The sequence below is a fragment of the Fukomys damarensis genome, unplaced genomic scaffold (assembly GCF_012274545.1).
Source record: "Fukomys damarensis isolate Sample0158 unplaced genomic scaffold, DMR_v1.0_HiC HiC_scaffold_30, whole genome shotgun sequence".
Taxonomy (NCBI): Eukaryota; Metazoa; Chordata; class Mammalia; order Rodentia; family Bathyergidae; genus Fukomys; species Fukomys damarensis.
The window spans coordinates 59,953,377-59,964,576 of record NW_022900942.1 but is presented as its reverse complement, the minus strand read 5'-3'; the positions used below and the strand labels follow the sequence as shown (position 1 = coordinate 59,964,576).

General features: G+C 39.3%; 1 pseudogene; it reads right to left on the bottom strand.

Annotated features, from left to right (window-relative positions):
- Positions 1–1,819: 1,819 nt before the first annotated feature.
- On the bottom strand, positions 1,820–3,002 carry LOC104872452 (annotated as a pseudogene).
- Between the last annotated feature and the right edge of the window lie 8,198 nt (positions 3,003–11,200).

Sequence of the window (11,200 nt, the reverse complement as noted above, 5' to 3'; positions counted from 1 at the left end):
CTATATCGAAGAGGAGTGGTGATAGTGGGCATCCTTGTCTTGTTCCTGATTTTAACGTGAAGGTTTTCAGTTTTTGGCCATTTAATATGATATTGGCTGTTGGTTTTTCATAGATAGCCTTTATTAAGTTGAGACATAGACCATCTATTCCAATTTTTTGCAGAGTTTTTATCATGAATGGGTGTTGAATTTTGTCAAATGCTTTTTCTGCATCTACCAAAAGGATCATGTGGTTCTTGTCCTTGATTTTGTTAATACAGTGTACTATATTTATTGATTTATGCATGTTGAACCATCCTTGCATCCCTGGAATAAATCCGACTTGGTCAGGATGTATGATCTTCTTGATGATCCTCTGTATTCTGTTTGCTAGTATCTTATTGAGGATTTTTACATCTGTATTCATTAAGGAGATTGGCCTGTAGTTCTCTTTTTTAGTTACGTCTTTTCCAGGTTAGGGAGTCAAAGTGATATTTGCTTCCAGGAGTGTATTTGGAAGTATAGCTTCCCTTTCAATTTCATTGAAAAGTCTGAAGAGTAATGGCAGTAGATCTTCTCTAAATGTCTTGTAAAATTCAGTAGTGAATCCATCAGAACCTGGGCTTTTCTTTGTTGGTAAGTTTTTAATTACATTTTCAACTTCACTGATTGTAAATCATGTGTTTAAAATGTTTTTATCTTCTTCATTCAACTTTGGTAATTCATAAGTATCTAGAAATCTGTCCATTTCTTCTGTGTTTTCCATTTTATTAGAGTACAGGCTCTCATAGTATGTATTAATGATCCTCTGGATTTCTGTGGGATCTGTTGTGACTTTGCCTTTTTCATTCCTGATTGCATGAATGTGAGCCTTTTCTTTCCTTTTTTGATAAGGTCTGCTAAGGGTTTATCAATTTTATTTATTCTTTCAAAAAAATCAACTCTTCGATTCATTTATTTTTTGTATTGTTTTCTTAGTTTCCATTGCATTGATTTCTGCTCTAATCTTTATAATTTCCTCTCTTGTTCAAGCTTTGGGTTTTTCTTGCTCTTGTTTTTCTCGGAGTCTAAGAGTCATCGTTAGGTTGTTCATTTGAGCTTGCTCTGTTTTCCTAATGTGGATATTCAGTGCTATGAATTTTCCACGTAGAACTGCTTTCATTGTGTCCCATAAATTCCTGTATGTTGTATTGACATTTTCGTTTATTTGTAAAAACTGTCTGATTTCTTCTTTAATTTCCTCTGTGATTTATTGATTGTTCAGGAGAGTGTTACTCAATTTCCGTGTGTTTGTGAAGTTCCTACGGTTTCTTTTATTTTCTTTTCTTTTTTTTAACAGTGCATTGCTTTTATTTGGGGGCCTGGAGGTCAGGGAAAGACACCATGGTGAGGGAAGAAATCAAGGCCTACAAATGTAGGGACAATTATTAAAGCAGTAATACACAAAGTGAATGACTGGAATCATTTTCTTAGGAGGACTTGACTAATGGAAGAAAAACTTTAATCGCTGTTGCAAATACATTTTCATGAAGTAGAAATTGGTTTCAATAATATTATGAAAGAATATGTTCTAGAAAGTGGAGGTAACTGGATGTAAATAAAATTTCTGGCAGCATTTTAATAGAACAGTCCCAGATTATTAGGCTGAGGCCAACATGTAATGAGGACGAAAGCCTTGTCTGTGGGGAATTTTGGATGATACCTGCAGAAATATTACACTGTGCATAAACCAAACTGAATTATTTTCACAAGTGTTGTAAAGTTTCATACAGTAAAAGTTTTTTTCTACATGTACTTCAATTTCATAGCAAGAGTGGCATAGAATACCTAAACACAGAAGAGAGCATTCATGCAAGATGTCTAACTCCTTGATATAATAATGCATACACTTCAAAATGATTACACTATCATTACATCTAGGGCTTTCTGTAACTACAAGGTGGTGGTTATGAAAAGCATAGTCCCTGGTATCAACATCTAGAGAGCAGCCACCACCTTCTATGTGTGTTCTCTTTTTGCGTTTTTTCTTCATTTTTCTTAATCAACTCTGCTGTTGTTGCTGCTTCTTAGCAAAACTGGTAAAAACAAAATTGTAATCACTGAACATAGCACTCTGGCAATCAAGACGTTTAAAACCTTCAGTCTTCTGGGGTGAAGAAAGCACTGTGTGACATTTAGAACTCTGATTAACAAACAAGGTGGTCACAAATATTCCTGGCTTGAAGACTTCCACAACTTTCCTGATCAGGCCATCATAGGAGGTCTGACTTAAGTTTGTTTCAAAGCTAACATAAGAAAACTCTGGTTCTGGAGTGATGTGAATAGTCCAATAAGTTCCATCCGATTTCATTCCATTCATTGAATACCCACAAGGATTGAACAGTGTGGCATCAATGACAGAACCTGGTATCAGGTCACGAATTCCACTCTCCCAAGTGACATCCTTTGCAGTACTGGTCCATAACTCCTGGATCAAGCTCACTCATCAGAATTTCCAGGGTCTGATTTGGCTGACTGATTACTCAACTCTCTGGGAAATCCAGAGTATATAAGTACCAACAGTCAGAATTCATACGTCCCATAAAATATGCTGCTCCATTTGGGAAAATTGCATTAAGAAATTCTATTTCTTCCTGGAAATTCCGGCGTGGGGACCCTTGATGAGAAGGCTTCATGAAATTCTTACGAGAATAAAAGAAGCTTTGAATGGAGTCAAACCCACCGTCATCCCTAGCAAGCTTCCACAGGGGAACCAGTGCTTTCAGTAAGAGGGTGGTACCACGTCTTCAAAATGAAACGTCTCTTGGAGACAAACATGCTACTCCCACTGAGTACATAAGCTTCCTGCTTGTCAGTTTTTGTCACTCTTTGATTGAACATTGCACATCCTTCAAAAGTACATCCCATTGAGATCTCTGGATAGTGCGAAGGTCCCCAGATCCCTGGCTGGCGTCGGGTTCCTGATGGGAGAACCAAACCTCCAGCAGCTTCTCTGTTCCTTCGAAAAAATGTGCAGCTTCCATCACCGTGAGACTAGCGAACAACCAAAAACCACAGAAAGTCAACTAAATCAAATCTCTTCTCCTGCTGCCGCCGCCGCCGCCGCGGATTGTTCCAGCTGTGTTGCAATAAAGTTCAGTTTCCTTTTTTTGCTATAATTTTATATTAACTTTTTTTTTAAAAAAAGGATTAATAAAAATTTCCCGGCTTTTTTGTTTGAGCAAAAGTTGAACGTGAGTCTGTTTGGAAATAGAGGCAGATACAGTTCAGTCTCTTGTAGTCTGCTGCTTTCCCGTTAGAGAGTAGAGCGAGCGCTGTCTAATGTCGCCGGCCATACTGTGTAAGCTCCTACGGTTTCTTATGCTGTTGATCTCCAGCTTTACTGCACTGTGATCTAATAATATACGGGGAATAACTGCAATTCTTTTGCATTTATTCAAACCTGTTTTGTGAGCTAGTATGTGATCTATCTTGGAGAATGACCCATGTGTCGCTGAAAAGAATGTATATTCTGATTTTGTGGGGTGGAACACTCTATAGACGTCTAATAAGTTCATGCGTTCAAAAGCTTGGTTCAGTTCTAGTATTTGTTGATTTCTTGCCTAGATGATCTGTCTATTTGTGATAGTGGGGTATTTAGATCCCCCACTACAATTGTATTAGTGGTTATTTGGTTTTTCATGTTACTTAATATTTGTTTTATATAGTTGGGGGCATTTATATTTGGTGCATACACGTTTATGATTGTCATTTCTTCCTCTTGGATTGTTCCCTTTACAAGGATGTAGTGGCCTTCTTTGTCTCTCTTAATCAGTTTTGATTTGAAGTTTGCTTTGTCTGCGAATATGATTGCTACCCCTGCTTTTTTCTGGGCTCCTGTCACATGGAGAATTGTTTTCTATCTTTTCACTTTCAGTCTATGGGCTTCTTTTTGCACTAGGTGTGTTTCTTGTATACAACATATTGTTGGGTTTTGCTTCTTAATCCATTCTGCCAATCTATTTCTTTTGATTGGTGAATTGAGGCCATTGACATTGATAGTTATAACTAATATGTACTGACTTTTTATTGTCATGTTATTGTCCTTTTGTTGACTCTTTTTATTTTTTGTCCTCTCCTTTTAGTTTCTTGCCTTGACTATTTGATTTGCTCTGTTGGGCCTCCTGGTGTTGTGATCTTCATTGTCTTTTTCTAGGATCTTGTTTCAAATTCTTTGTAGTGCTGGCTTAGTATTCATGAAGTTTCTCAAGTGTTCTTTGTCATGGAAGTATCTTATTTTTCCGTCCATTTTGAAAGAGAGTTGTGCAGGATACATCAGTCTTGGTTGGAGGTTGTTTTCTTTTAGGACTTGAGATACCTCACTCCAGGCTCTCCTTGACCTGAGGGTTTGTGTTGAAAAGTCTGCTGTGATTCTGATGGGCTTTCCTTTGCATGTGATTTGTTTCCTTCCTCTTACTGCTTGTAGTATTTTGTTTTTCTGTTGGATTTCTGGGATCTTGATTATTATATGTCTAGGTGTAGATTTTTTTTTATCGTGGCTAGTTGGTGTCCTATATGCCTCAGTTATCTGAATGTCAAATTCTTCCCCTCTGTTTGGGAAGTTTTCAGTCATTAATTCTTTGAACAGCTTTTTTAAGTCATTTGTGTTTTCTCCTGGTACTTCATGTATTCCTATCACTCTTATGTTATTCTTCTTTGCATCATCTAGGAGTTGTTGGATTGATTTCTCATGCTCCCTTACTGTTTTTAAGAGACTTCTCTTTTCATGGTCACTGTCTGCTATCCTATCTTCTATATCTGAGATTCTATCTTCACAATCTTTTATTCTGTTACCTATGCTTTCAATAGAGTTTTTAATCTCCTGGATATCTGTTTGAATCTGTTTAATGGATTCCATCTCTTTCCTATGTTGGGTGTTCATTGTTTCCATTTCTTTCTTATGCTGGGCCTTCATGATTTCTGTTATGTTCCCAAGCTCATCTATTTTTTTGTCAGTTTCTGTTCTGGAGTCTCGAATCATGTCTTTCATTTTGCTCACCATCTCTATGGCTATCTGGGAAATTATTTCTGTTTTGAATTTTTCTAGAGCTTGACTGATCAGTTTTTTTACTTCGTGTGCTGTGAGTTCTGAGAGTCCGGAAGGTTCACTCTCTGATTTTTCATCCTCCTTTGCCCCACTGTTTGCCATTGGTGGACTGGAAGTCTGTCTTTGTGGCTTGCTTAAGTGTTTTCTCATCTTTATTTTTGCTGTTGGGTTGCCCTTGATTCAATCTCTGGGTCATTAAACCTTCCTGATATCGTTGCATCCCAGTCTTTGATTCTCTAATGACTTATAGACATTCTCATTTTCATAATTGAGAAAACAACTTATATCAGGAACATTAGGATCAATCACCACCCTTTATAGCCCGCCATGCCTCTGCAGAGTGCGTCCAAGGACCTGTTCAATCAGGGGATCTAATAGCGGGGGAGTGGGGGTGGGGGGGCTGTGCTCAGCAGCGCTACCTTCCTGCCCTGTATCACAGCCAATCACTGGCGTCCGCTGGAAACAGCACTGCTCCAGAGGAGGCCTGAAGTTCCGGTGGGCCACGCAGCAGAGGTGGCTCTGAGCATCTTTTTATATGATTAAATTCGTAATGTCTTTTCTGTGAACTTCCTGAGCATGCCTTTTTTTTATCTGATTTAGATTGCATTGTGGAAAATCTCATATGTTATTTAATAGCTCTCTATATAGTAAGAAAATTATCTCTTTGCTTTTGATATATACATTCTCCTAGATTACAGTTAATATCTTAACTGTATTCCAGTTATGATAAAAGACTATTTTTATGTAACCAAATTTGTCAGTCTTTTTTTGTAATCAAAGATTTTGTATCATCCTTAAAGAGACATCCTTTATTCTGACATTATTGTTTTAAATCTCACATGATTTTATCTGGTTCTTTGATAATTTAAAATTTTGATCTACTATGAACTTGTCCTGATGTGATATGTGAACAGTGAATCAAACTGATTTTTTTCTAGATGGCTAACCATTTCTCCCATCATCACAATTTAATATTTCAATTTCCCCTTTAATTTTAAAATGACGTATTATCCTATCTTAGAGATTTTCTTTGTTCAAATTCTTATATTTTAATTAAGCTTTCATCTTTAAAATAAATAGTTTAGAGCTCACGGGCCAGGGATTTAGCTCAGTGGTACCAAGCCTACCTGGGTTCAATTCCTGGTACTGGAAAAAGATAGTTTAGAGTTAAGTAGTTGTTCTAGGTTTGTTACCTCCCCAAAAAGTATTCTTTGCCCCCTCTCTCCATATCTACCCATGACCAGACCAATCTGCTTCTCCTGTTGGGTTATTGTTTGGGAATTTGCCTTCAAGTTACTAAATAAAACACATTTATATTTCTTAACTTTTAAACCTTAGTAGCTGAGTTTTATACTACTATGCACCATTAGAGTTTATCTTCTTTTCTCACCCTTAATACTACAAGTTAAGACTCATCTCGCCATCCTCCCAATATAGGTGGTTAAATCTAGAGTTAGCATTCATATTTTTACAACCATGCAGACACACATCACTGTTGTAGGAAATTATGATTACTTCTCCTTTCCTATACTTTTTGACTACCCAAAGTTCATAATTGTTCAAATTGGGTTCATTTATCTAGTTTTTAAAGTACCACTCATTAATTTAGCTTTAAACTCTCTGCCAGATTTCTAAGTAACTTCACAGATGTTGAAACATACCAGGTCTTTGGATTCCATCTGAATCCTATGACTTATTTTATTCTCATAAATTTGTATGGTCTTTTTGTCCTAAATTTTCTGATTTTTACAGTAACATGCCGTAGTAGACAGGCTTCTCCAGAGAAACAGAATAAATATAATACATAGAAAGAGATTTTTAAAAAATAAGAAATTGGCTCTTATGGGATGGGAACATAGTTCAGAGGCTCAGCATCTGCTTAGCAAGTGTGAGTCTCTGGTACCAGAAAGAAAGAAAGAGAAAGAACAAACTTGGTTCATATGATTATGGAGGTTGGCAAGCACAAAAGCTACAGGGTGAGCTTGGAGTTAGAGACCCGGAAAGCTGGTGTCCAGGTTGTGCCTGTTGCAGGCCAGGAAGGGTTGGGGTTGAAGAGAAGTCTGAAAGGCAGACTGACTGCTAGAGAGGACAGGGAGAGGGGCTTGTTCTGTTCTGACCTTCCAATAATGCAATGAGGTTCTCCCACATTAAGGAAGGCAATCTGCTTTACTCACATGGACGGATTTAAATGCTAATGTCATTCAAAAAGTGTTCTCAGAAACACCCAACACCTAGAGTAACATTTGACCCAATATCTAGGAACTTCATGGCCCAGCCAAATCAGCACATAAAGTTAACTACATGCCTTGGCATGGGCCTGTTTTTTCCCCCATTGTATTTTGTGTGTCCCTTTAATCTATAGCTTCATGGGTTTCAGTTCTGTGAACTTTTATTTGTCTTCTCTCTTCCTCCTCCTCCTTCTGTCTTTCTCCTCCACCACCTCTCCCCCTCTTCTCTCTCTCTCTCTCCTCTCTCTCTCCCTCCCTCCCCCCACTCTCTCTCTCTTCCATCCCCAGGTCTCATGCACACTAGGGAAGCGCTCCACCACCGAGCTATGTGCCAGCCCTCACTTCTCCATTTCTTGAAGTCTTCTTAATATGGTTTTCAGATCTTCTAGCTCAACTTTGATTGTTGCTGTCTTGCTTTTCCTTCAGATGCCTGGTAATCCTTGGTTGTTTTCATCGCATCAAGGGTAGGGAACTAAAAAGCTGTTGGAGGTACTGGGTGGTGGTGGTGGTGGTAGGGAGCGCTTATTGAAAATGACGTGCACAATAGAGGGATATGGCCAGACTGCTTGGTTGGGAAACCACTGTGGGTATGTTTAGAGCTGTTTTATTGGCGCAGTCAAATTCTTCAGAGGAAATTTCTGACCTTGAAGGAAGAAGCCGGGGAGCCAGGTGGGCTTAGGTGCCCCAGGAGCCAGATATGTTTCCTTCTGCTCTGTTTCCTGTGCTGTACGTCCACTTTCATTCATGCCTTCTGTCTTCCAGTCCAGCATCCTGTTCTAATCTCTCTCAAGAATGAGCTTCACAAGGCCTGGGGATTTAGCTCAGCGGTGCGGTGGCCTGCCTGAGTTCAATCCCCGGTATCAAAAAAAAAAAAGAATGAGCCTCACAGGGTTGGAGAGGGACACTGGCCCAGGTGCAGAGTACTGAACACACCGTTTAATCCTTGCCAATAAATTGTCCTGCTTTTAGCTTCTCCCCTCTCGGCCCCACTTGCACAGAAACAGTGGTGCTGCTGCCTGAGGCTGCTGAAGACCCAGCGGTGAAACTAGGATGGCTGTCAGCTTTCCCGGCTGCTGACCTAAAATTCTGTTTACAGGGTAGTGTTGAGGTGTGTTGCTAAGTCATTTTCATCCCCTCTGTTTTCCAGCTTCAAAATCTTTTTTTTTTTAATTTTTAAAATTTTTTTATTTTTTGTTTTTTTTGAGACAGCGTCTCACTATGTAGTTGAGACTGACCTGGAACTCACTATGTAGCCCAAGCTGGTCTCGAATTTACAGCGATCCTCCTGCCTCAGCCTCCCGAGTGCTGGAATTACAGGCGTGCACCACCACACGTGGCTCCAGCTTCAAAATCTTGCTTCTACCGCCTCCTCCCCCATTTCTCTCCATCCTTGTAGGTTTATAACAAACCGCTTTTTCACTGTTCTAGTAGAGTTTTGGGAAGGAGCAAACACAGATGGCTGTGTGCAATCCACTGTCTTTACTTGAAGGCTCTTTGTAAGATCTTAAAAAATAATTTCCATTGATGAAATGCTATTCACTAATTCTTTCATATTTTGAAGTATAGACGTTAAAAGTTTTAAAACTTAACTTGGAGCTATGCTTTCTTTCATTGTTTCCAAAGAGACATTTTTTCTATAGTGATTAGATAAGAATTAATCTCATCCCATCCTAAGGCACATTGCCAAGCAGGCATGATTCTTTCTGCACACAACCCCCAACTTCATTTGGAGATTTTCACCTTCCCCCAGCTTCATATCTATCTTCTCATCTCCCCTTTGCGTCTCCAGTGACTTAGAGTCCCCATAGTAGGGGCTGGGGATGTAGCTCAGTGGTACCTTGCCCACCTGGCAAGTGCAAGTCCTGAGTTCAATTCCCAGCCCTGGAAAAAAAAATGACTAGAATCCCTGTAGTGGTGCCTTCTCACTGATGTTCTCAAACAAGACCTTTTCTTTCCATGTTTATTTTTTGTGCTTCAGGCCTTCAACAGTCCTTCTTTTGTATCAAAACTTATATGTCCAGGATCTTAGTTCATTACAGAGTCCTCTGATCTTTCTTAGCTCATAGAAAGTACCAAGAGTTACTTTGGAGGGAATTTACATTCATTACTGATTTAATCCTTATTACAATCTGATGTGATAAATATTATTAATCCCTTGTTATAAATGAGTCAACTGAAGCTCACAGAGGTTACACTTCTTCTGTCCAGGGTGTGTCATGGCTCTGGAATACAATACGCTTGCAATCCCCAGTTGCACTGTACCTCTGAAACCAGGTAACATTTACTGTGCTGTCTCACTGAGTAAGACTTAAAATTCTCAGTGGCTATTTTAAAGACAAGACGAATCCCAGTAGTGAGTCTCATGCTGAGTTTTCAAGTCAAACAAAGTTTGAGGCAGCTGGGCCTTTGCACGGCCATTCGGGTTACCTCTCTCCCCGGCCCACCCCGCAGGACCTGGCATCCGTTTGGCATTTAAAACATTGTGGTTAAAGACAAAAGATCTGTGGGAGCTACATGATACACTAAGCACCGGGCTGAGGAGTTCTCATCTCTGAGTGGTGTCCTTAGATGTGCTGGCGTGTTATAAACAGATCCATCAGCCCATTCTCCATTTCGTCCCTGATGTTTTCAATTCAAAGAAGGATTTTTATTTTTCATGGAAGCAACACGTATCAAAAGCACAAGGCATTTTTTTCTGATTATTTCTATCTAAGGTTATAAAAACACACATTCCTATGATTTAACACACATTTCTTATCCTTACCGGGCTCTTAACTGGTTTCCAGGAACAGCAGAAGATTCTAAGTCTTCTCTAGAGAGTCAATATTTTCCACTAACCCAGAATCCTCAGCAGTGCATCTGTCAGTATAATTTGATTGGATTCCCTGGTTTCTTTTCTCCCCTCCCCTTGCCTCTATTCCGTCCTCTTTTTGCCCCTCACACCTCCTTCTGTCCCTAAGGACTAGTATGTGTAATGTATGTGACATCAAAGTGAATAAGACTCTCTCTTCAAATGTTTCCTGGCCTACATACTCTTAAGTGAAATAAATAGGACACACATGTAAATACCAAATAGTTTCTCTGGTGTGAAAAGCTAAAAGTGTAAATAAGATTCAAATTGTATGATTGATAATGTAAACTAGGAAGAAAAGGCCTAAAGGAGTAGGAGAAGTAGGAAGGGTAGGGGAAAGGAAAGAAGGGAAAAAATATGAGAAAAAGAAAAAATGGAAACAAAGTCTTTGTGAATAGGGGAGGGTGGAGGGGGTGAAGAGAGGGCAGGGGAATGGGTAAAAGATGCATCATGTAAAGGTACAAGATCCCAATGATGACTGTAACTGCACTGTATACCTAAAATGGACCAATAAACTTAAGAAAAAATAAATTAACTTAAAAATATTTCATGGCCTAAATAAACACTATAATACACAATATACAATATCATGTATTTAAAAAACCCATTACTGAGCCAGATGGGGTGGTGCACCCCATAATCCCAGCACTTTGGAAGGCTGAGGCAGGAGGATCAGGATCACAAATTCAAGCTTAGGCTGGACATCTTGGTCTCAAAAAAAAGAAGAGAAAAGAAAAAAGCAGGTGTGCACTCACACACTACTGAATATGAATTTTTCTCTTTTTATGTCCACGGAATAGCAGTTTCAGACTCCTAGACCTTCACAAAAACCCCTGTATCTTCTCATATTCCCGTCTTCTGCTCTCAGCTCATGGCATTCAAACAGTTTTTCCAGGCCAAAAATGTATGCTGTTTCTCTTAATGTCTCTTAAAGCCCGCCCCTCCCCATGGGCTCCAATTCAATCAGCGGGCACAGGCAATTTCTACACCAAAATGCTTCCGACTGCCAAGCCGCCCCTTTTTGATTTCCACTTTTCTCCCTTGGATACGCAGTGC